At 35.8% G+C, this 26,408-nt stretch overlaps 1 long non-coding RNA gene across 1 annotated transcript; it reads left to right on the forward strand.

Moving 5' to 3' along the window:
- Positions 1–8,756: 8,756 nt before the first annotated feature.
- LOC102155509 lies at positions 8,757–13,510 on the forward strand. The gene is made up of 3 exons (XR_005357618.1): positions 8,757–9,993; positions 10,084–10,232; positions 12,873–13,510. It is a non-coding gene; the product is annotated as an uncharacterized LOC102155509 (long non-coding RNA).
- Positions 13,511–26,408: the final 12,898 nt, after the last annotated feature.

A 26,408-nucleotide genomic window follows, 5' to 3' on the forward strand; every position in this document is an offset into this window, starting at 1 on the left:
ATTACAACAGTCATTAATTTTCAGTCATTCTGAAGGTAAAATTTAAAGATTACCATTTGTGCGGACTCTATACTGAAATCATAATTGGGATGATGGGAGTTTCCCTTTCTTTCTTTTGGAGCATCTTCATCCTCCTTTCTATTGTTATCTCCGAGCTCCTGAAAGACTGTATACATGGAGTTTTTGAACAGGTGGGCTTCTTTACGAACTTGGTGCGTAGAGCTAGATGGCTTAGAAGAAACGCTGAAGTTTCTTTTTACTTTTCTTCCTAGAATCTTAAGCTAGTTATAGAAGGTTAACTTCTTTCTTAGCTTCTAAAACCTGCCTGATCCATCTTGGTTCTCACTATATATTTATAGATACATACTGAGCTTCTATTATGTTCCAACCACTGCACTAGGTTAAGGTTTTATCCATGATGTGTTTATACCAGAATTTCCCTTTTAGGGGATCCCTGGGTGGCTCAGTGGTTTGGGCCCTGGGGTCCCGGAATTGGGTCCCGTGTCGGGCTCGCTGCGTGGAGCCCGTTTCTCCCTCTGCCTGTAACTCTGCCTCTCTCTCTCTCTCTCTCTCTCTGTCATGAATGAATAAATAAAATCTTTAAAAAAAAAAGAATTTTGCTTTTAGACTCAGAACCAGTGTTCAGCAGAATGTACCCTTAACTCACAACTTTGATAAAATATGCTTGTCCAAGTCTTTATCTTTAAAATCCTCCTAAAAGTAGATAAATGGTAACTAAAGGGCTAATCTCTCCTCCCTGTCTCTCCAGCTTATAATATCTTCATTTGTGAAAAAGTGCCTGTAATGTTCTTTGTTTCTAGGGTATGTGTTAAATTTCCATATTTATTTTTGTTTTGTGAATGTGTATTGCTTTTATCATTCCAAATTTTTGCCCTCTTTTGGGGCAAAGAGCAGGAATGTGTATATAAGGAGTGGTGGTGGTGGTAAAGGACAAAATTATAACATGAAGATTTACTTGCACCATGAAATCAGTCTGTTTCTTGTAGTCTTAATTTGGGTACCCCCAGAAGCAGATCCTGAGACATGGATTCACATACAAATAAATACAAGTAGGGAAGTAGGGAAGAGACATGGGGAAGTGAGGTAGCCGATGTAGGAAGCACTATCAAGGCAACTACTGCTACTGGTGACCAGATATTAACACCTCTGGGAAATTCTGAAAAATTGTGTAAAGCACATACTTTGCCTGTGGGGTGAGCAAGCTGTGCATTTATATAGCAATTCCATTCAGTTGGTTTAGACTCCTCCCTGGGGTAGAGGCATTAGTTCCTTGGCACCTTGGGCCTGCTGGATATAGGCATGGCAGCCTTCCAAGGCTTCAGAGACTTGGCCAAGGGATATAGATACTGACAGTTGGTATTTGTGCAGGACCAACCTGAAGTAACAAGACCCAAGGGATATGGGCTGGGAACCAACAGCATCTGCTAAAGACTGATAGTCTACAATTTTCATGATTCCCAGTTCTTTGGCACATGGAAAGCATATTTCTTGGCCTATTTTCGGTACTCTAAAGTTTACTTCTTATTCTTTTCAGTAAATATAATTTCTGCATTGCAAAACAACTTTTGACATCTTCAAAAACAACTTTTTGAGATTCTTCCTTTCTGAAAGCATAATTTGTCATCAATGAAAAGATTATTTGAAAACTAGTCTTATCAAGGAGTGCTTCAGGGTGTCGTGTATTTGATCAAAACTATTTTAATAAAGTCTATTATAACCTTGGCTATTTGTGATTTTTTTACGTTTTTAATGCTTAGATAGACATATTTTAAGCAGCCTACAGGATTATAAAATAAACATACAGATTATGTAATCAGGCCCTTTGTCACCCAGTAGCTACTCAGCAGATGAGGAAACTAAGTTTTAGTGAGAACCACTTGCTTAAAGTTGTGAAAATAGTCTTTTCTTTTTATAACCCTAGAGAGAAACTCTGGGTCCATTGTAAAATGTCTTATTATTCTAGAACTGAGGATTATATTATAAGCTTCTGGAACTAATGTGAAGTTCTCTGCACCTAGAGTTATTGGCCATTATCTTGAAGTTAAACCACTTATTCCTAGCATTCCTTTTCTCCTTGAGGCAGAGGTACCATAATGATAGGGTTTCCTTATCCCGATGTTTCATACATATTGTTGAAATGATGCACATATTTTTTTCAACATAGGCTTTACTTTATCACCTGTATCCTCCTTGGAACCAGTCTGTTGGTCCCATTTTACATTGAACACCCTGCTTTGATGCTTGGGTTTTTATTAATTTTGCTTCCAGAAAAGTCTCTGTATTGACTTCAATTATAGAGATTTATTATTAAAACTGAAAGGAATAAAGTATAAAAGCAATTGGAAATACTTTAAATTCTTCCCCACTGATTCCTATTAAATATTTAAAAAGCATAGGAAAGCAACATAAATTGAATACCTAGACATTCAAATATGGATTTTTTTCTTTTAAGATTTTATTTAAATTCAAGTTAGTTATCATATAGCATAGTAGTTTCAGGGGTGGAATTTAGGGATTCCTCACTTGCATATAACACCCAGTGCTCATTACAATGCCCTCTTTAATGCCCACCACCCATTGACCCCATCCCTCACCCATCTCACCTCTAGCAACCCTTAGTTTGTTCCCTAGAGTTAGGAGTCTTTTATGGTTTGCCTCCCTTTCTGTTTTTATCTTATTTTCTTTTTCCTTCCCTTTCCCTATGTTCATATGTTTTGTTTCTTAAATTCCACATATGAGTGAAATCATATGGCATTTACCTTTCTCTGACTGACTTATTTTGCTTAGCATACTATACTCTAGTTCCATCCATGTCATTTTAAATAGGAAAATTTCATTCTTTTTTGATGGCTGAGTAATATTCCATTATATGTATATCAATCACATCTTCTTTATCCATTCATCAGTCAATTGACATTTGGGCTCTTTCTGTATTTTGGCTATTGTGGATAATGCTGCTATAAACACTGGGGTGCATGTGCCCCTTCAAACTGAAATACAAATAAAAATCACAGTGATGTACAACATCACACCAGTCAGAATGGCTAAAATTAACAGCTCAGGAAACAACAGATGTTGTCAGGGATGTGGGGAAAGGGGACCCCTCTTACATGGTTGGTGGAAATGTAAATTGGTGCAGCCACTTGGGAAAGCACTGGAAGTTCCTCAAAAAAAAAAAGTTAAAAATCTGACTTTTGATTTGCTGTTCCTTGCTTCTCAGCATTGAGGCTACAGAGCCTATGAAAATTTTCTTGGAAATTCTTAAAAGTCTGCCAGAATTATTATTATTATTATTATTATTTTAATTTTTTTTTAAATTTTTATTTATTTATGATAGTCACACACACACACAGAGAGAAGCAGAGACACAGGCAGAGGGAGAAGCAGGCTCCATGCACCAGGAGCCCAACGTGGGATTCGATCCTGGATCTCCAGGATCACGCCCTGGGCCAAAAGCAGGCGCTAAACTGCTGTGCCACCCAGGGATCCCTCTGCCAGAATTATTAATTAAAAATGTTTCCTTAGATGATTATGAATATTTTACTGTTAAGGCAAAATCTTTTTTTTTTGGAGGTGACTTTTTAAATTTGTAGTTACTAATAACTACAGTAATTTAAAATTGAAAGATGACCAAAAAGAATCTTGACAACATAGAAAGTAAGAAATGCATTCTCAGATTATTCTTGAAAGAGAAGGTAACAAACATTGCAAATTTTTTTATAAAGCAATGAAATGAAGTACATCATACCCAAACCTGCAGGTTATAGTAAGACTTATTGTCCTTATGCCTATAAAAGGATGCAAAAGTGAAACAAAAAGCCAAAATAACCAAAAAAAATAGGAAAAGGAAACTAGAGATATAAGATGTTATTTATAAATAAGAAAATAAAAATTAAAAAAATACTACAGAAGATAAATAAATGCTAATCTGTTTCTTTGGGGTTGTGGGTTCCCATTAAAACTGGTAAATCCTTTAAAGTCTATTAAGGAAAATGGTAGAGTAAAAATATGAAAATGACCAAGAGTAACACATACATGTTTGTTGAATCATGAATTGATAGAGTGCGAACTGTGTGCTGGGCATTGTACTAAGCACCTTATTTTATTTAATCTTCACAAAAGCCTTTTGAGATGGGCATTACTTTTATCCTCATTTTATATGTGAAGAATCTGAGGCTTAGAGAGATTAGAAGGAGTAACATGTGCAAGACTGCACAGCTAGAATCAAACCCAGGCATTTTGACTCTAGTGTCTTCATTCCTAACCAGTGATTGGAGATGGTTCATATTGTCTTTGTTGTAGATCTAATAGGAAACCCCAGTGTGGGTTCTATAAATCTCCCTTCTAAAAATTCTACTGTGGAATTTAAAGTACTTTTAAAGAAAATTTTCCGGGAAAATTTCTACTGGATGGCATCAAACTTTTAAAAAGTTTGTTGTAGATGTGTGGAAGTATTTCTTGGATAATCATCTGGAAATGTAGGGTATCTACTATTTGATGGGGATGGTGAACTTGAACACTTTCAGTCTCAATGTTTTGTGGTTCCTCTAGTTAACAGGAGGAATTTTGTAGAAAAGATTCTAAATTAAAAGGTATTCTCAAATGACTACAGTGATCCAAAAATCAGAAGATGACTAAAGAATTTTGACTACATGCAAAATCTGGCCATGATTCTGGAGGGATCTTAACCACTGGTGGGAATTTTAGGAACATGAATTCTTTAACATGGGATTTCTTCCTCTACTGAGCAGTCTTTTTAGGACTACAGAATAGACTAAGATTTAGTGAGAGAGAGAAAAAAAAAAAAAAATCCCACGGCCCTGGATGAGTTTCAGCTAGGAAGATTTTTTTCTAATATCACGTTATTTTTCTCTTCATACTTAATTTGCTCATTGCCTTGAACATGTACTGTTTCCAAGCCTATTCAACTGTTTGCTTTTTTTCTTGTTAATGCAGACCATGAATATGATATCTAAATCTAACTTAACAATTTGAACTTCTATTAACATCACAAATAAAGCTGGTAAACTCTCTCAGCACAACATATAAATCCTTTCAGGGGAAGGTAACGTGCTTTAAATTTAAATAGACATAAATTCCTAATATTTAAATAAGAATATTCTCCTTGGCTCCAGAACTTCAGAATATTTTTTGGTAAAATAAAGACTGTAATAATGTAGAAGCAAAGTAAAATAATTTTGAAAGGTACAAAGGATCAATTCCTTGGTCGGGTGTCTAGTGCCCAACTGGCCTCAATGAAGGGAAGTATCCAAAGGAACACTGTGGAGAGTGGTAAAACATTAAGACAAAGTAGTAAAATGAATTAATCAGTTACTAATAGGTAGGAAATATCATGGATATTAAGTCAGATATCTGAGTAAGTAATTGTTGAGTTAAAAAGAAATATTTAAGAAATTATTTTAGAGAGAGATCTTCACTGTAACATAAGCTACTTAGGTCAAATCCCTGTCTTGATTTTCCTTATGCACTTGAAGTGCTTAGGAAGAACTGGCACATAGTAGGTTCTCAAATATTTGCCTAAAGGAAGAAAAAAATACTTCTACTAGTGAGATATGTTAATGCAGAACAAACATGTCAGAGCTGAGGCAGAAAGGATTTTCTCTATTTGTTAGTATCTGCTGAGAACTAAAGTATATAATAAAATTAGTTGTTTTTTTCCTCAGGATTCTGAGTGGCTCTATGGAAAGACATAGATGTAATCGTGGGTTAGAAATTCTTTGCAACAGTAATGAAGCCAATGAAATTGGAAGATTAAAAGAGATTCACTCCTAAAGTAATATAGTCGACTTTGTTAATTAAATTATATAAATCTAATCTATTTTAAGTTTAGTGGCAAAAGCTTCTTTTTATGACATTGTCTTAGAAATCATTTAGACCACCATGACATATTAGGTTATGGAAGTGTTTTTTCAGGCCTGAGGAAATTTTAAATTTATGTTCTTTTTAGTGGAATATAGATTTTTTTTTAAGGGCAAGTAAATGTTCCTCTTAATATTCTTGCATTATGCAAAAATCAAGTCAACTGGGCATTAATCATTAGAGATTCACTTCAGTTATAACCCTAAAGTTGTGCCATGGAGAATGAATGGACGGGGCAGGGATTGGGGTAGGGGGCTAGGGTTTTAGAATCCTAAATGTCACATTGCAGATGATTATTAATTCAGAATATTTATAGCTGAGTTCTCCATAATCAGAGCTCATCAGACTATTGACTATTCAAGAGCTAAGTAATTAAAAGGAAGAAGTCAACATCACAAGTTAAATTTACCTAAAATCCATAATTATTTTGGCTCAAGTTATTAGCTTTTGTGACTTCCTGGGATATAATTTATGGATCCCACAATCATATATTTATTGACTTGCTAGACTTTTTCAAGTAAATGTATTTTCTAACAAATTTCAGATGTAGATAGGGTCAGTTTCAGATGATACTACTGGAATAATTTGTCCTTGGAAGGAAATCTTAGCCAAAAAATTAATAATTCAACATTTATCCATAAAAATGATATTTCAGTGAATGACTTTAAGGTGTTTTGTTTTGTTTTGTTTTTGACTTTAAGGTTTTTAGGAAAACATTGTTATACACATTTACAATTTACAATTTAAAGCACAATGGAAAGAATTGGGATAAAGTACCAGTAAACAAAATCCACATTTAATAAATTGCTTAAAGTTGTACTGTAGATGTTGGCATCTGCATAGTTTGATTTCAGTGACTATAATATTTTCAGAGAGTCCAATGGATAGATTTTAGCTTTAACTTTAATAAAGATGGTTTGCAGAAATTAATCCATAGGAATTGTGGTTTTTAGGTTTTTAGCCTCTTCATGAAAAATCCCAGAATCTTTGCTCTGAATCATCTACCTATTTAAAAGAGTTTGCTTAATGAAGGGCTATGCCAGCACCATGACTAGCTAGATCTGAAGGCCAGTTAAGGCTTGGTGAAAGGAAAATCTTTTTACCAAAATTGATATTCAGTTAGCTTGGAGTCTGTTTGATTTAGGTCAGGTAAGAAACAAGTTTCGTTGATAATTTTTTCTTTAGTTTATTATTTGAATGTCTTTTTTGAAATTAATTTAGTTATGTATGCTTACTGTGTCAATTAAAAAATGAAGTAGAGATGGATGAAAGGAGAGGTTATTTTTCCACTCTCCTCTTTTCCCACCTTAATCAATCTTTTTTTTAAATAAATTTATTTCTTATTGGTGTTCAATTTACCAACATACAGAATAACACCCAGTGCTCATCCCGTCAAGTGACCCCCTCAGTGCCCGTCACCCATTCACCCCCACCCCCTGCTCTCCTCCCCTTCCACCACCCCTAGTTCATTTCCCAGAGTTAGGAGTCTTCATGTTCTATATCCCTTTCTGATATTTCCCACACATTTCTTCTCCCTTCCCTTATATTCCCTTTCACTATTATTTATATTCCCCAAATGAATGAGAACATATAATGTTTGTCCTTCTCCGATTGACTTACTTCACTCAGCATAATACCCTCCAGTTCCCACCTTAATCAATCTTAATGGCAGCAGGTGTATCATTCTACAACTTCTGCCTTCTTATAAAAAAGTATGAGTACATGTCAAAAATGTGTACTTTATCAATGTTCCTTTCTATAAAAATGCATCACATTAAATATATTACCCTGAAATTTAAAATATTCATTTAACAACATGAATAGATTTCTCATGACAATCGATACAGATCTAACCATGTATCAGAACTGCCTGGATGACTTGGTAAGACATATTACTCCAAGGAGATTCCCATATGGTAGATCTGGGGGGGGGGGGGGCGGTTGCAAAGAATATGCTTTTCTAGCAAGTTCCTGGGTGATGATGAGGCTGCTGGTCAAAGGCCAGGCTTTGAGAGTCTTTGGTCTATTCTTTATAGAAGAATAGGTGTCCATAGGTATGGATTCTTGCAAAGAGTAGAAGTGTTGTATTTTATCTAACCATTTCCCCTGTTGATGACCCTTTATTTTTCCTTATTTTGCCACAATAAAATACTGTTCCAATAGACATCTTTGTTCATATAACACAAGGATTTTTATTTCTATAGGATAGATTCCAAAATTGAGATTAATGGGTTAAGGGTGGTAGGCATTTACAATTTTAATAGTTATTTTCCAAAATGGGTCATTACAATTCATTAATTATGACATATCAGAGATTATATCTCCATATCCTCATAAGCGATTCTTACTGTGTTATTCTATATGAGATGAGTGAAAAATGGCATCTCATTGTTTTTTCAGATTTTAATTTAAATTCTAGTTAGTTAACATATAGTGTAATATGGGTTTCAAGAATAGAATTTAGTGATTCATCACTTATGTATAACACCCAGTGCTCATAATAACAAGTGCTGTTGTTTTAATTTGCATTTTCCTAAGTTGTAAGGGATTAAGAGAATTCTTGTATATTTATTAACTACTAGAATTTCCACTTTGCCCATATTTCCTTTAGTTACTTTTCTTTTTCCTAATTATTTCTAGAGATCTTTTTATATAAGAAATATTAGCCCTTTTATGACATAAACATTGAAAATATTTCCCTCAGACTCCCATTTCACTTTGAACAGTTTATGACATATTCGGCATGAAAAATCCTTAATTTTTATGTAATGAAATATTACATAGGTCTTTAGGTCTTCTATCTTGCTTAAAAGAATCTTGTATAATGCAATGTTATACAAATATTCTTCTAATATTTCTTATAATGTTTTAACTATTTTGTATTTTGCATCTAAATCATTATTGCACCTGGAATTAACTTTAAAATATCATATGAAATTGGGGTACTGTGCCAGGCTTCTCCCCACTTCAGGGACTAGGGGCATTTTTCTCTTCTGTATAATTCTTTGTGGGCTTTCTGGGTCAGTAGGGCCACATGCAGCAAGTAAACAGGTGCAGTCTTTATGGAAGAGGAACCCAGGCACCTGCTCGCTGATTTCCCTCACAACCAAAAAACCTGGATCATCATCAGAGACTCCAAACATAGGTATGCCCTATCCTCTGGATGGAACCACTTAGCTTAGGACAGACACCAAAGAAAATAGTTTCTAATTGATACTTGGTCCCAAAAGACACCTTAGAAGTGTCCTATGTTCTGTTCACCATGCCTCCCATCCAAGTATGGTATTACTTAGAAAGGGTATTTGGAGTAAATCAGGAGTCTGTGTTCAAGCTGCCCTAACTCAGAATACAAACAATACACAATTAATACAAGTTTATACTCACTGAGGATGAAAAAGTAAATAGAAATTAGCAAAGAGAAGGTAGGAAAAATCACTTGTTTCAGTCCCCCAGAGACAAACACTTCTAGCCTCTTACTGAATATCTTTTCAGAGTATATAAATAAATATATAAAGAGAAGTAAATACATGAATTTAAAAATATTACTTTCTGTGCTGTTTTTAATCTTCTCCCCTACTTTTTGGACATTTGGGTTGCTTCCAATTCTTTGATGTCCTATATGCATTGAGATAAACATCACTTTCATCACATTTTTGTGAAGATTTACTATTATTTCTTTATTGTAAATTCCTAGAATGGTAGTGGCCTGATCAAGGTGTATATTCATATTTAAAATGTTTCCAAATTGCCTTCTAGGAAAATTCTGAAGTTTATACTTCTTCCAGCCACACATGAGAATGCCTGTCAGTTCATAACCCTCCAGGAAAAAAAAAAAAAAAGGTTGTATGACTAAGCACCAACTCAGTTTCTCTTTAAAGACCACTTATTCCTTCTATGGAAGATATTTTATTTTTATTATTTGGATGCTCAGGATTGATTTTTCTTTTTATGAGTAAAAAGGATTTTAGTTCTCCACTCCTTAGGAGTACGTTTCACATTGGAGCAAACTACTTCCATCTGCTCCAGGACTGGACTCTTGTGAACACATCAATACATATTATATTCTCATCCTCTAATGACTGAGCAAGCCAGGTTTGTATCAATTTTGGGAAGTTACTACAGTGAGAGAAAAGTTCTCTCTCTCAGTCTTCACTGGCTCTTCAATTGTCTGTCTTTCCCTAGGATTTTGAAAACAACAAAGAAAATGATGTCAGAGAAAAGGAGGGACAGATGAGAAAGACAAGGACAGGAGGGGCAGGATACATCTAGCTGAGCCTGAAGCAAGAACTATTGCTAGAATTTTTACTAACATGAGCCAATCACTTTTTTTGGTGAGTGTAACTAACTTTAACTCCTCTTAAAAGACACTGATCCAGCTATTTATTTTCTATTTTATAATCATTACTCAATTATTTAGAATATATTTTTAAGCTTTAAAATTAAAAATAATTCTGTTAGTTATTACAAATAATTTGAAAGCAAATAAACGTGTTTGTAATTTTCTTAGCATTTACTATTACAAAACATTTGCTATTACAAACAGGTTATTGCAGGTAAGTCATTCATCTCCTTGACAAAGTAGAGAAGAGAGGTAAGAGAAGACTGTTGTTTCCATTCCTTTTGAGAATGAGCTGTGGCTATTGTACTAGCAATCTAATGTTGACAAATGATTTGGGTTTCCTGGTCACCTCATTATCACATTAATGATGTCAGACACTGAAAAGAAAGTAGAGAAATCACTTGTCTTATCATCTAATGTCTTTTCATTAGGCATCCAGTCAAGGGATTTTAAAGACATTGGCATTGACAGCTAACAGGCAGTTGATATTAATTCTGCTGAAAGCAATTATGAAGCAGCCAGTTTCCAAACAACCTGGCAATAACCTGGTGGAACCTCAAATGGGAGGGTGCTGAATCTTTTAAAATTAAACTTACTTTTTGCTTGGTTGGAATTGCTTTAATTCAGGGGTAGTGAGAGCGGGCAGAGGTTGGGGAGGAGACAGATTGGGTTTCAATCATTTATCAATGTTTTAATTATTTTTCAGGGAAGTTCCTTAGCAGGTTGGAGGATAATATTATTGTTTGAAAAGGTAACCATTAACTCCGGGATGATATCTATTTACACAACCCATTCCTAGGCTTGGGACTCCCAAATTTATTATTGGAGCTAATATAAAAACGGGATCACAGCTATTGTAGGAATGACCAAGGGTTACATCCTGGGATAAGATTAATAGCTTAATGTTAAAGAGAAGTTGACAACCCTACTGCAACACAGAATATTTTCTCTGATGAATTCCAACAAGAAATTTGAACTTTGGGTCAGTGCAGCATGAGGCTGATAAGGTAAGACCTGGTTTAATTTGATTAGAGATGGATGAGTACAGAAATGCTAAAACATACCTCAGTGTAGCATTAAATGAAGTACTGAGAGCTAATTTTCAACAAAGGTATATAGCTCCCACTGAAACATGTAAAGTTTGTATTACATGTATCTTTGATTTTATTGACTTATGTGACTAGGAAGCAATAACAAATGAAAGACACTGGAGTTATTTTCTAATTATAGTTGACCCTTAAACAACAGGGGTTTGAATTACGCAGGTCCACTTACATGTGGATTTTTTTGATATGTATAGTACTATAAATGGATTTCCTTTTCCTTATGATTTTCTTAGTATTTTCTTTTTTTAGCTTACTTTTTTTTTATAAGATTATAGTATATAATACATATAACATACAAAATATTTGCTAATATGTTATTGGTAAAGCTTCCAGTCAACAATAGGCTATTAGTTAAGTTTTGGGGGAGTCAAAGCTGATATGTAGATTTTCAACTATGTGGGGTGGGGAGCACTGGCAGCCACAATCCCAGCATTGTTCAAGAGTCACCTGTATAGTGATCAGCATTTTGGTTAAATTGTTTTGTATCTTATTCTACGAGAAAGTGTTTATGATATGTCAAGTATTGTATTGGGCACATATCATTACTGAAGAAACAAAATCTTTAATTTTTCTTCCTTGGAAAACCATTGTAGTCTTAATTCATTCATTCCTTAACAAATATTCTAGACATGCTTATAGAAAATAAGAATCTAACAATAAACATGATATATAGAATCCTGTCCCCATAGAATGTACATTCTTGTAGGGATAAAAAGACAATAAGCAAATAAACTAGATTTTTAGATAGGAATAAGAAATGTGAAAAACAAAAAGAGTTACCAAGGGTATGAGGTTAGATTGTTCAGTTAAGAACATTTCTCTGAAAAGTTTAATATTTGGGCTGAAATAAGAAAGTAACTGTAAGAAGAAGTAACTCTGTTAAGAAGGAGTAACTGTGAAGACTGGGTGAAGGAAGAGTATTTCATGTAGAGGAAAGTGAGTGCAAGGTCAGAAGTGATTGAAATTTTGAGGCATGGTTGTAGGATAGGAGCCTTAAGAGAGAGATAGGTTAAGTCCAGTTTATGCAGTCTATGGCTAGGAGATTGCACTTGATACTTAGCATAATTTATCTACTTCGTGGTAGTCCTTTCCTTTCTTTAAAATAGAGATAACATTATGATAAAGAATTTAATATTGTTCTTATAAGGGTTGTGTCAGATTATATTTTCAACTGAGAAGTATAGGAATACCTACATGGGGATCCCTGGGTGGCGCAGCAGTTTGGTGCCTGCCTTTGGCCCAGGGCGCGATCCTGGAGACTCGGGATCGAATCCCACGTTGGGCTCCCGGTGAATGGGGCCTGCTTCTCCCTCTGCCTATGTCTCTGCCTCTCTCTCTCTCGTGACTATCATAAATAAATTAAAAAAAAATAAAAAAAGGAATACCTACATGTTTGACGTCACTGTCCTAGCTAATGTGAATAAATCTAGTTATATCTCATAGCATATTACAGAGATAATATGTCACGATAATATTGGTAGCACAACTTAATCACCAATGAACACTGACTTTTTTTTTTCTTTCAGACTTTTAACCATCTATCCAAAGTCACACAAGACTGCAATATGGAGGCCAACTCAAGGGATTTTGGGAGATCTTTCTGCTCCATTAAAATTTTGAGAAACATATTTTGGCTTCTGGAAATTTCTGAAAAATTCCTCAAAATTATGGTTTCCGTACTTTACCTCAGGGTTCTTTCCTAACTTTTTAAGATGGATTGAGAAATTAGAGGGGGAATCCTGAGATCATTTCCCAAGAATCTTCAAAAAAGTCACCTCAGGCACTTTTTTTTTGAATGCCGTATTTTCCAGCATCTAGTCTCAGCACAAATCTCTTGCATGTACAATAAGCGTAAATAACAAGTTCTAAAATCTTGTACTTCCCTTTAAAAGGATGGAATGCCCCTGGCGCACACAACCAATAAATACCCTTTGTAGCGATTCCTTAGGTGCTGAATTTTGGGAAGCCAAATCCTGATCATTGTCAACATGTTCTTTTGAAGTAATGATTTATATGGTATATTGTCAGGGTTTTAATGATCAAAGGTAACAATGTTTTATTTCTTTCGTACTCTTTGTTTGAAGAAATGTAAAAACCAGCTGGTGTTAGCTGCACAGCTTGAACCGCCCACCCCCTAGGAAGAATTTACACGTTTAAAGTATTGGATTGGTTGGTAGTACTTTTATTTATTTATTTATTTATTTATTTATTTATTTATTTTTTTATTTTTTTATTTATTTATTTTTTGGTTGGTAGTACTTTTAAAATATATGCAGTTGGCTCTGTCACTGCCACTATCTCAGAGAATAGCAGCTGCCTTTGAATGAAAAGTCTACTTCTTTTTTGGCTAATACTGTAACACCCCATGGAAATCCTTATTAGCCCCTTTGAGAGAGCCTTACATGACATTCAGTGTGCTCTGTTGTCCTATTTCCTAGGATAGAAAGGTGACCCCTCCTGCATCTGGGAGCCTGAGGCTGCCACACAAGTTTCCAAGTGCTCTTCAAGTGCTACGCAGATAACAGGAGGACAAAGGTGGAGCTAGAATTTAGAGAGTAGTAGGTGCTGACAATAGACAATGTACTTAAATATCCATTACTCCCCACGGACCATGACTAAATAGTGCCGGCAAGAGAAGAACCTAAAGGGATGAATGCAGGGAATTGCACCTTGATAATTCCCTTTTTAGGGAAACCTAATGTATGGGATTCCTTGCCACAGCCTTCGTCCAAGAAATGATGCCAGGCTGAGAGGAAAGCTAACTGGTAGAGGTATATAGTTTCCCTGTAGCCTAACCTAGAGGCTTGGGAAAACGAGGTTTAAGCCATTGACATTCCTAAACTCTTTAAGTAATATCTACATAATTTTACTTATGGTTAGAGGTGGAGAGACAGAAAAAGGGTAACATCTCCCCTTTCCCAGCCTCCATTTTGAACAATTGCCTCTAGGTCTGTGGCTAGTGATGTAAGGAATAATTCCTCAATTGGGATATCTGAGTTCTTGTTTAGGGAAAATCAAGAAGTAGAGTTATGTCTAGATAAATAATGGAAATATGTGCTTTCTTAATTTTCTTTTGTGTATCTTCGTTTTGCAATTTTTCTGAGTGTGGATCACATTTCAAATGAAAAAAAAAATGGTGTATTTAAAATTAAGTTCTGCATTTTCTAGCAACAATTTTCAGCTCCTGTCTTTTACTGTACTTCTTTCCCAAAGGCTTGCAAATGCAAGGATTTCAATACCTTGTCTACTTGTTTAAAAACATTCTTGAGATCCATCACAAGTAGCAGCTGTTGTAAGAACTTTCTACTCCCTTAAACACCTAATCCCCTATGACACATTCCATTTATCCTCCTTTTGTGGAGACTATAGCTTTAGCTGCCCCATGTGGTGAGACTTGCTGATTTTATTTCATTGCTCTGGATTGCTGCTCTCAGATTGCTGAAAAATGAACTTACTCCATATAGCACTAAGTTTGTTGCGTTGCTCCTTTCTGATGCTACTGTTCTGTAGTATTCCCAGTGTCTAAGGTAATGCTTTGTCTACTCAGGATAGTTCTGTTTTACTTTGTACCTGCCAACCATTTTATATTGGTAATTTGTGCAGGTCTATGCTAAAAACTCCTTTGAAGAGCAAGTAAATTACGACTGCTTTGAACTCCTCTAATCACAACTTGCTGTTTGAAATTCTGCCTGTGATTTCACTTCTGATTAAGTGTGTATCTTTGGCATAGTTATCTTTATTCTTTCTAGCTAATGAACATTTGGGTTAAAGAAGTGATCTTTTTATTTTCCATTAAAAAAATTCATTTGTTTGTGGTGCCAGGGTGGCTCAGTAGGTTAAATGTTTGTGTGCCTTAGGCTCAGGTCATGATCGCTGAGTCCTGGGATGGAGCCCTGCATCAGGCTCCCTGCTCAGTGGGGGTCTGGTTGTCCCTGTGTGTTGCCCCCTCCACTCACTCATGCTCTCTCTCTCTCTCAAATCAATAAATAACATCTTTTAATAAATTGCATTTGTTTAACTGGCCAAATTATTACCGAGTTGTAGAATATCAGATTTGGAAGGGACCTCAGAGACCATTTGTTCAAACCCTTTCATTTGTCAGATAGAGAAAAACAAGCCTCAAACCTCAGACATTTGGGGGGACCAAACTAAAACTAGAATCCAGATTGCTGGTCTTCATCTTACCATATCTGGTCTACTTTACTCTCAGTGGAAATTGTAATTCCATTTCCTAATATTTAAAGAAATGTAAGGAATACAACCCTTCATTCATCAGAGGGACTTTGGTTGCAAACAACAGGAAACTGATTCTGGCCAACTTGGGGAAAATGGAATTTGCTGAAAGGTCATGAGAGGCTCAGTTAATTCCTTAGCACGGGTTTCCAAAAGGAGGTATGATTTGGAGAGCTCAGAAGGAGAAAGAGCATGCTCATTCATCAAGATGCCTTTAGTGTTCCGCCCAGCTTGATGAAATATCAGACAGGTTTCTTCCTAACTATGGGCCCTTAAATCCCTTTTCTTCTAGTATTTGTTTTAGAAAAGTTGCAACTAGAAATTCTGTCTCCCAGGCTCCTCCAGTTTTGCAACCCTAAGGTGTCTTTCTTAAAAACCTAGGAGCCATCCTTTTGAAATGAAACCATAAAAAAAAAAAAAAAAAAAAAATAGAGCCTTTGTGTCCTGGTTTCTGTGAGAGGGTAGGAGCCTAGCTTCCATAAGAGTCAATAAATAGACCCAGATGGTCATCAAGATTTGTTCAGTGTCTGAGTAATGTCAAGAAGCCAGGCACTTTCTGTCTTTTGGTCTTTGCTTCTTGATCTGTTTGCTTGTCATCCAAAACTTACTAACAACCACACAAGGGCTGCCAAATGTCCATGTATCAATCACATTCTGTTCAAAAGCAGGAAGCAGGGCAGTGGCTACAGCAGCCAGTAGAACTACTACTTTCCTTTCATCTATGAAAGATAGATTGCTATTCTGGAGGCCCCTAGCATATTTTCTATAATGTTTTATTCACTAGACATGGTTCACATGGCCCTAATTAGTGGCAAAGACCATGGAATTAGAAAAAAATAATGATTTAATCTCTTAGCAATGGATTAGAAAAATATTCATCCCCCTCCTCCAGCTTTAGAAGAGGATGGGGTAACTGGGTGATGGGCATTAAGGTGATGACATAAGGAGCACTGAGTGTTACATAACAATGACGAGGGCAGCCCCGGTGGCTTAGCAGTTTAGCACGTCTTCAGCCCAGGGCGTGATCCTGGAGACCCAGTATCGAGTCCCACATCAGGCTCTCTGCATGGAACCTGCTTCTCCCTCTGCCTGTGTCTCCGCCGCCCCACCCCCCATGTCTCTAATAAATAAATAAAATCTTAAAAAAAATTAAAAAAACAGTGATGAATCACTGACCTCTACCTCTGAAACCAATAATACAGTATATGTATTATTACACATATTACATAATTATATGTTAATTAATTGAATTTAAATTAAAAAAAAAAAAAAAAGAGAAGCTGACTTTCCTCAAGTGCATTGTTGGCAATCTGATACCTAAACAGAAGTGTGTCACTGTTAGCCAGGGAGAATGCTGAGAAAGGCAATTATGTAGAGAATCAACATACATGCTACAACACACCTTTGTGTAGACTTACATGGTTTAGATCTGGATGAAGAAAAAGAACTCTGGGACAAGGACACTTCCCTAGAGATAGAAACTGCAGTGGACACAAAAAAATCTTATAAAATTAGTGATAAAGAGGGATGGAGAGTTCTCAAAAAAGCCTTAGGAAGCTCAAAAATATTTCTCTGGGCACTTATTGAAAGGGCAATTGGAGTAAGTTTTTGGAGAGAGCTATGGAAATCTATGTTAAATGCATTAAATTTTTATATATGTTTTGATTAGTTCAGAAATTTTACTTTTAAGAGAATTTTTTATTTTTTACACTAGGGAAACAAGCAACTATTCATGCAAAGATTTACATACTAGCATGTTTATCACAGCATAAATTATAATTATGTAAGCCTGGAAAGAGGTAAAATGTGCAGTGACAGGGAGTTGTATGAATAAATGAAAAGTTTCTGTTTTTGATTTGTTTTTGATATTTAATGATTTGAAGGATGTTAAATGCTTCTGTGGGAGAAAGGAGGTTTCCAAAATGATATTTGAAGGGTAAAAACATGCCACATATGAGGGATTGTCTTTTTTAAAAATTTTTAAAAAATTTTTATTTATTTATGATAGTCACACACAGAGAGAGAGAGAGAGAGGCAGAGACACAGGCAGAGGGAGAAGCAGGCTCCGTGCAGGGAGCCCGACGTGGGATTCGATCCCGGGTCTCCAGGATCACACCCTGGGCCAAAGCAGGCACTAAACTGGGGCACCACCCAGGAATCCTGGGATTGTCATTTTTGCATGTTACAAGTGCTATAGATTTCTCGTATTTTTAATACTTTGATGCTTTTTCTAAAATGTATACAATATTTATGAAATAAATTCTATGAAAGATATCCCTTAAGTTTTGCCTAGGGTAGAACCAGAACCCAATGACAATTTCCGATGTGGACTCTGTGGTCAGTCCCATGCTTGTTTAACTTTCAATGTAGAATTTATTATTTATTTATTTATTTATTTATTTTTATTTAAAATATATTTGTGTACTTGACAGAGAAAGAGAGAATAAGCTGGGGGAGCTACAGAGGGAGAGGGAGAGGCAGGCTCCCCACTGTGCAGGGAGCCCCATACCATATTCCATCCTAGGACCAGGAGATCATGACCTGACTGGAATGCAGACGCTTAACCACCTAAGCAACTCAGGTGCCCCTCAACGTAGAATTTAAATTATGTGTCGTAGGAGCTCACTTACAGGTCTGGACATGAAAACTGTGGCTAGCGAGGTCAAGTCACTTTTCAGTTTACACTTGGAAGACAGCAGAAGCTCAGCCCCCCTGTTCAGACTGCCCCACCCACTGTTAGTTTCTCATCCAGCAGTTCCACTGAACTCTTGAAAATCTAAGTCCACTGATGACACACACACACTTACCCAAGCCCGTTAGAAGCTTCTCAGCTCGCTCAGTGACACCCATGCCCCTCATCATACACCTTTCTTGCTCTCCTGCCCACCTCATCACATGGCTAATTCAGGCCTAGTCACCGTGGCTTTCTCCTGCTCCTTAAACCTGCCATGCTTATCCCTCTTTAGGACATTTGTGTTTGCTGTGTTGTCTTCCTGGGAATACTGTTCTGTTAGATTCAGGTAGCTTCCTTCCTTATTTTCATTCAGTTCTGTTCAAAGGCTTTCTCCCTGAAGATGCCTTTCCTGACTGCTTTGTAACTAGTCCCATCTCCCTCTTTCTCACCCCTCACTTGTTTATTATGGATCCACATCATTTTTCTTTTAGAGCAGTGAATGATGTATTCCGTATTCATTTGTTTCCTTGTTTTCCTTACTGGAATGTAAGCTCTGTAAGGGTAAATAAAGACTTTGCCTTGCTTTCTGCTGTATGTCTGGTGCCTAGAAGAATGACTGGCACATACAATCTGCTCACTAAAATCTGTCAAGGAAATATATCAGTGGCAGAACCCGCATCTTCTCGCCCTGACTCACATGCTTCTCCCCTACACCTTAATCAGAAGATTTGTATGGTTATAGATTATTTTAGACGTGTCAATTATTAATTAAAACATGTTTTTCATAATTATTCATTAGTGAGAACACCAAACTTAGTATTTTAAAAAACAGCTGTACATCTGGAAAGAAGAAAGTAAAGATTCATATACATATATCTTCTGATAAGTCTATTTTCTGAACTTACTTTAAGAGGAGGGAATGTTTCTAAACTTCTGATGAAACTCAGATTAACTTGTCTATGAAGATTTATCACAATTTATTTTTGCCTACTGCTTAAGCCCTGCTATGAATTAAAATAGGTAATTAGGTAATAAACTATTTATAATGTATTATAGCTATTAGTAAGCTATAAGTATTCAAAGCATCATTAGTATCAAAGTGCTTAGAGATGGAAAAGTTTAGGGTGGCACTTATAGTAAATTATGCAACCCTTTAAAGCAAAACAAATATTTCAGTAATATGTTAATGATTCCTCGGTATAATGTCAAGTGACTGAAGTGATGGTAGGTGGGCAATGAGAAATGAGTTTGAAGCTGATGAGTTCTTAATGATATTATCTCTTTATCTTTTGCCCTTCTCTTGCTCTTCATATTCAAAATTCAATTTGAGTTGCCTCCTTTGATAACTGATAAACTTCATCTCCTTTCTCAGTGATACATATTCTGTTTTCATAATTTTAAGCTTTAGTTCCTAGACTTAATAATAACAAAACAATGGTACCTACTATTTAAACAGCTTTTATAATGTGACAGATATTATGCTAAATTCTTTGTACCATTAACACATATAAAATTCTCTCAGCAAGCTTTTTTTTCCCTTCTGTTTTTTCTTTAGACTTTTAATTTTGAAATAGTTTAAGGCTCATTGGAAGTTGTAAAATAGTATAGAGCTTTTGTGTACACATCACTCACTTTCCCCAGTAAGATATTTTATATAACCACATACATTGTCAAAACCAGGAAACTGACATTAGCAAGACATTAATTTGAAGTCAGGCCATATTCAGATTATGTCAGTTTTACATGCATTTCTTTTTTATGTGTGTAATCTATGAAATTTTTCCATATGCATCTATTCATGTAACCATCATCACATTTAAGGTACAGAGCTGTTCTATCATCACAAAGAAATCTTTTCATGTTATCCCCTACTAGGCACACATCCCAGCCTTACAACCTAATGACCACAGAGCTCTTTGCAAATGCTGTAATTTTATTAGTTTGGGCATGTTATATAAATGGAATCATGAGCAACCTGTTAAAGCAGATACTATTATTTTCTCCATTTTAACCTAGGACACTGAGACAGCAAGATCCTGGGAGGATGTCTTTCTGAAGGTCAGCCGGCTAGTAAGAGAGGGGCTGGGATTGGAACATAGGGTTTTTTTTACTCCAACGCTCACACTCCTATCTATGCTGCTAATTTTTCTTTTCCTATTTTATAAGCAATAAAGGCCTAGGTCCTAATGGTATTAAAATGATTATTTCCAGGACCTATGCAAGTTTCCCTTTGAAATATTCTGGTATTTCTGATATTGAAATGGTCTTTAATGAGTTATTTTGGAAATTTCTATTTGAGTAGAATAGGACATGATAGAATGCATGACAGTAAATGGATCTCTTCAGTGGAATAAGGCTCATCTTGGAGGACATCATCTACATTAGTCCCATTATCTGGACCTTTCTTCTTTATGCAAAGAAAATTTTGACTATTCTGATGTTATTTATGCCTTCCAGTTAAAAGACTGGCCAAATTGGAGGATTCACAGAGGACCAAAAGGAAAAGTAAATCAAAGACAGTAACAAATGCAAAATATTAGGACGAGACGCTAGTGCATAATTTTGAAAGACAGAATAGAAAAATAGCCACATTAGGCAGTTTAAATCAAATTGCAAACTAGTGAATTATGTAATGAATCTGACCTACAGGTATTTTTATTTGGTCTGTGCAGTGTTTGAAAAACATGGTTTTGAAATAATTACAAATATCTAAAAATGGAGAGCTTTAATACAAACTCAAGGTTTCTGGGTTCTTTTGAAAAATAAAGTAATCTGGAATATTGATTCTCTATTACGGCTGAAGCTAAATCATTACTTTGTCCTCTATGTTGGATATGTGCTTTCCTGTGTGCCATAGTCTCCACCTAGCCCAACAAAACCATTTCTGTTATCAGGCAGATATATTCATTTGAGTTTGTGACATCTAGTCAAGAGGCTGAGTGACATGATCTTCTGAGATTACTTCTGGTTCTACAATTTAAAAATTATGGTATTAGTATTTAATCACTCTCTCTAGGAAATAATTTTCTATATACTTCGTTCTGTAGAACAATGCTTCTACAAAATTATAACAGATAATAAGGACTTCCAGCATCAAATAAAATTGGAAATGCCAAGTACTTTCATCCCACTTTGGAAAATCATATCCACATATTAGAAAAGGCTCTGAGAAGATCAACAATTATTAGGCCTATTTAACCTTGCTTAACTCAGTACTTCCTATATATATATTTGACTATATATGTATACATATAGGTATATATTTATATATGTATATAGGTATGTGTGTATGTCTTTTTGTTTAACACTCTTCTTGGAACAACTCCTTAGAAAAGTTTTTTGGTAAATGCTGATTGAGAAAGATTAGAAAATGAGCCTTCAGTTTCTCATCACATTCAAAATAATTGACTTTCTGGATATAAAAGTCTGAAATTTTCATTTCACTCCTCTGAAATCAACATGGCATACCCATTGATGCTGACCAAAACAAACACTCATTTTAAACTGGGAACAAGGTTAAAAATAAAAGCCAAGATCTAAGAAGGATTGTGAAATTTAAGACATCAGTGGAACATTCTATGGTTAGCATATTTCAAAGGAGAAAGAAAAGTCATCTTTTTCTGCAAAAACTGCCAGATTGTGGTTTTGGTTTTTGCTTTTTAAGTCATGGTGGGTTCTGAATTCAGTAGATTATCAGTATTGGTTGCAACCTAACCCCTGTACACCCAGGGCAAGGAGAGACCAGAGAAAGAAGCAGACCCCTTCAGATTGGCAAGTGACAGTTTTAATAAGCAAGGGAATTTACATATGAGGCTTGTCTTGCCAAGCTGCAAAATAAGAAGATCTCTGCATCTGCCTGCCAGAATTTAAAAAATTATACAGACTTACTGGGGTTCAGTTGTTTGTACCACCCAGATGATCTCAAAAACATATTGCTCACTCAACATTGTGTCCTTGAAAATGACTTTGGCTGTGGGGTTTGTGGGCAGGAGTTACATTCCAAGGGTAGGGCAGGGGATGAGGAGCCTCTGATTGCCTGGGTTTAGCTCAAGGGTCAATCAGAGGTCATGTCCTTTCCAACAATCAGCCAGGCTGACATTTGAAGATGCATGCCATGGGGATGCCTGGGTGGCTCAGCAATTAAGCATCTGCCTTCCGGCTCAGGGTGTGATCCTGGAGTCCTGGGATCAAGTCCCACATCGGGCTCCCTGCGTGGAGCCTGCCTCTCCCCCTGCCTATGTCTCTGCTTCTCTCTCTGTGTCTCTCATGAATAAATAAATAAAATCTAAAAAAAAAGAGAGAGAGAGAAACAACTTAAAAAAAAAATGAAGATGTATGCCATGATTCTCCAAGGAGCAGCATTTATCATTTCACTGCATCGTACATTCATTCAGCAAATACATGCTTAGTACTTACAATGTGCTAAAGGCTGGGTATAAGTTAGTGAATAAAACAAAGTCCAGTCCTCACAAAACTCACAATCTTGTAGGGAAAGCAAGGCCTAGGAAGTAAACAAGCAAACATCTAATTACCTGTTGCTGTGCTATGAAGAAAGTAACTACCAGGCTGAAGAGTGGAGAATAAGAGTGAGGGGAGGGGATGTTTCTCTTCAAATTGGGTAACTCTGAAAGGACTCTTCAATAAGATGACATTTATGGTAAGTTCAGAAATATTTAAAGGAACAATCAAAGACAACCAGAAAGAAGAAAATTCAGACAAAATGGATAGCATGTGCAGAAATCCCAAAGTGGGAAAGACCTCCGTGCATCTGCTCAGCTTCTGACTTGGCTCTGTGGCTGGGTGGCAGTGACTACAGTGGTGAGTGGGGGTAGGGGAAAGGTGGGTGAGGTAGGCAAAGCTCAGTCTTGTAGGATTTCACCTTCGACCATGAAAAGTGGTTTATTTTGTTGTTGTTTTTTTTCCCCACAGTTCATCTGGATGCTAATGAAGGCTTTTTAAAGCAGGGAGAGGATATGATCAGGTTTATGTTTTTCTAATATCACTACAGCAACTATTAATTTGTTTAGGGAGTGAGTTTAGAAGCAGTGAGATTAGGCAGGGGGCTAATACAGTTATACAGAAGAGGATTGATTATGGTTTTGGCAGCGCTGTGTTACCAGAGGTGGAGACTAGCATATGGATCCCATTCATATTTTGGATGTGATAACAATAAGATTTGCTGATAAATTTAATGTGGAATGTGAAGGAGTAGGATGACTCTCATGTTTATGACTTAAGCCACTGGGTGGCTTGAACACAGTGTCATGTCATAGGGAAAGCTAAGGGTTGGACAGATTTGGAGGGAGAAAGTAGCAATACATTATGAAGTTTTAGAGATTTCTGTGACATAACTAGTAGAGAAATCAATATGGAGTCGGTATGGGTCTACAAGTTAGAGGACAGCTAGAGGCCACAGCTTCATCTGAGGACACCTCTACATTTGCTTAATGTTGTGAAAATGTAATAAACAGAATATAATCACAGATGGGAACTATTTTCTACTAAGTTTGGTTTCCTAAAGGCAAGACCATTTGTATATCTTTATTTACTTTTTTGTTAGATTTTTAAAGAGCATTTTCCTCATTTATGTCCAATAGTATTTCCAAAATCTAAAATTATGTGAGTCTGATTCTCACTCTCATTTCATATCTATAGTCCCAGAAGCAGGGTGAAGAGCCGGTTACATAGTATTCACAGCTGGGTGATTTGCCACCTAGTCTTGGTTGAAGTCAAATCAGTTCTGAGTAACTAAAAGCTGAAATGATTGACCTTTGGTTACAACTCTATAAGACCACTCTTTTTAGTTTCCTTTTTCAGTTCATTGATCAGAGGTGGTGATGACTCGGTAAAATTCAAATATGAGCTTCATATTTCCTTTCTGTTGCATGTTCAGAACACTGACCTTGGAGTTAATCTACATGATAGAGCAGGGACTCATTTTAATAGAGGAACTCACAAAGCAGTAAAAATGAAAAAGCATGGTTTAGTGAAGACAGTCCTTAATCCAAATTCAAGATCTGCAGTTTATTAGCTCTTCATGATTTGGTGGATATTACCTACCCTCATTTAGATTTACTCTCTCCCCTGTAGTGTGAGGGCTTAAGTAAGGCAAATCTAAACTCAAGTGAGTTTTAAAATAAGTAGAATTTCCTAAAGTTCCTTTTTTTTTTGGCTTTATTTCCAATGCTTTAAATGTCATTTAACTATTGGTTTTCTGTTTTTGGCATATAGTTACAGAATCCCGGAGATCAAGTTCTTTTCTGAATATGTACAGTATTGCTAGATAGAAGATAGAAACTATTCATTTAATGCGTATATTCTTTTCTGTTATGAAAAAAATCACCTTTAGAGAGAGGTTGTTTTTTTTTTTTTTTTTTTTTTTTTTTTTTTCCTGTATCGACGTATGAGCAAGCAGTTGTTTTGTTTCTGGGATTTTATTGACAACTCTGTGCCTTCTTTCCATTTAATTTTATTTGCCATTATGGCCCACTAAGTAATTAACTCTGCATTTTGAAAATTTAGAGGCAAGAGAGAGCTATTTGAGAACACTGTTGAATAGTTTTCTTATTTATAATATTTCAAGCTGTGTTAAACTTTATCACAGACTTTTAAAATGTGAGACCCACTTGTGTATTTGTGTCTGGATGGAAATTATGTCTGAGAGAAAAACAAAATTATCTGTAAGAGATTGAGAAATCAAGACAATGTAAAAAAACAAAACAACCAAGCAAAGAAGCAATGCCAAAAGAGACTGTCTTTCCATTTTATTTCTATCAAAAAAACATGAATATTTACATAAATTTTCAAAAGAGAAATTGATTTGCAGTTATATGTTAGGTTTAATTTGTGGAAAATCAAGTTCCTCAAGAGACTTTTCTCAAACTGAATTCTCTTTCTTGGCAACCTCTGAGGCCAGAGTCTCAGTTGTCAAATATATGTCACTTTCCCAGAGTTCTCTCTCCAGACCAGACCAGAAAGATACTGACTGTCTATTAGAACTACTTTCTCAGTATCTCCACTTTGTGCCTTCAGAGGTATCAAAGGCACATATAAGGTGAAATAACCCTCCCTTACCTAAATTTCTCCTTCCCTGATATTTATCCAAAATTTGTTCCAAATATAACTATAGAACTATAACTATATATAACATGGAAATTATCTATGTCTATATCTATATATAACATGTTCAGTGTCCAGGCACACTATATTAGTCATTGAAGTATAGCAATAAACAAGACAATGTGCCTCCCTTTATGGGGCCCCAATGAGCAAAAGCCAGAAGTGGAAGTAGAAGTATCTTCATAGATATTCCTTCTATCTTATTCATCAGCAAGTCCTACCAATCTTATATCAGTTCATCTACTTTTTAATTCTATGACTGTCCAGTCCAAGGTATCCTTTTTGCTCTACTGTGTTACTTGTGCCTCAAGGGTTCTTCTCACACCTACTCTTCACTTTTCTGAACCAATCTCTGCGAGATAGGTGTAGTAGTCTTTTCAAAATACTATTATTTTTGTTTTTGTTTTGTTTTGTTTTTTTTCCACACACATATCCCCTTCTTAAAATCTTTTAATGGAATTTCATTGCTCTTATTTTAAGGACTAAAGGTTTTAACATGGCCCTTAAGGTCTTGAATGATCTGGCCCCCACTGACCTTTTTTGCCTTTCCTCTCGATATTCTTTTTTTAAAAAATCTGGGCACTCCACCCGTATTTCCCTTTTATAATTTATTTATTTCTTAGTTCACTCTTACTTTTGTTCCTTATCTCAAACCTCATTTTTTCTTTTTTTCTTTTTGTTAAGATTGTATTTATTTATTCATGAGAGACACACACACAGAGAGAGGCAAGACACAGGCATAGGGAAACTGAGGTGGGACTTGATCCGGGGTCTCCAGGATTATGCCCTGGGCCGAAGGTGGCACTAAACTGCTGAGTCACCTGGGCTGCCCAAACCTCATTTTTTCTATGAAGCTTTCTTTAATCTCTTACATAAGACCAAATCATCATTATAAAATTACTACTTCCTGAACTTCATAAAACATGCTCCATATATTTGTGCATTTTAGTTAATATCTTTTCCACTGGTTTACAAGTTTCATAATGACAGAGATTTTAACTTGTTATTTTTAACTTTGTGTCTTTTACAACTAGAA

Source organism: Canis lupus, chromosome 4 (genome assembly GCF_011100685.1).
Source record: "Canis lupus familiaris isolate Mischka breed German Shepherd chromosome 4, alternate assembly UU_Cfam_GSD_1.0, whole genome shotgun sequence".
Taxonomy (NCBI): domain Eukaryota; kingdom Metazoa; phylum Chordata; class Mammalia; order Carnivora; family Canidae; genus Canis; species Canis lupus.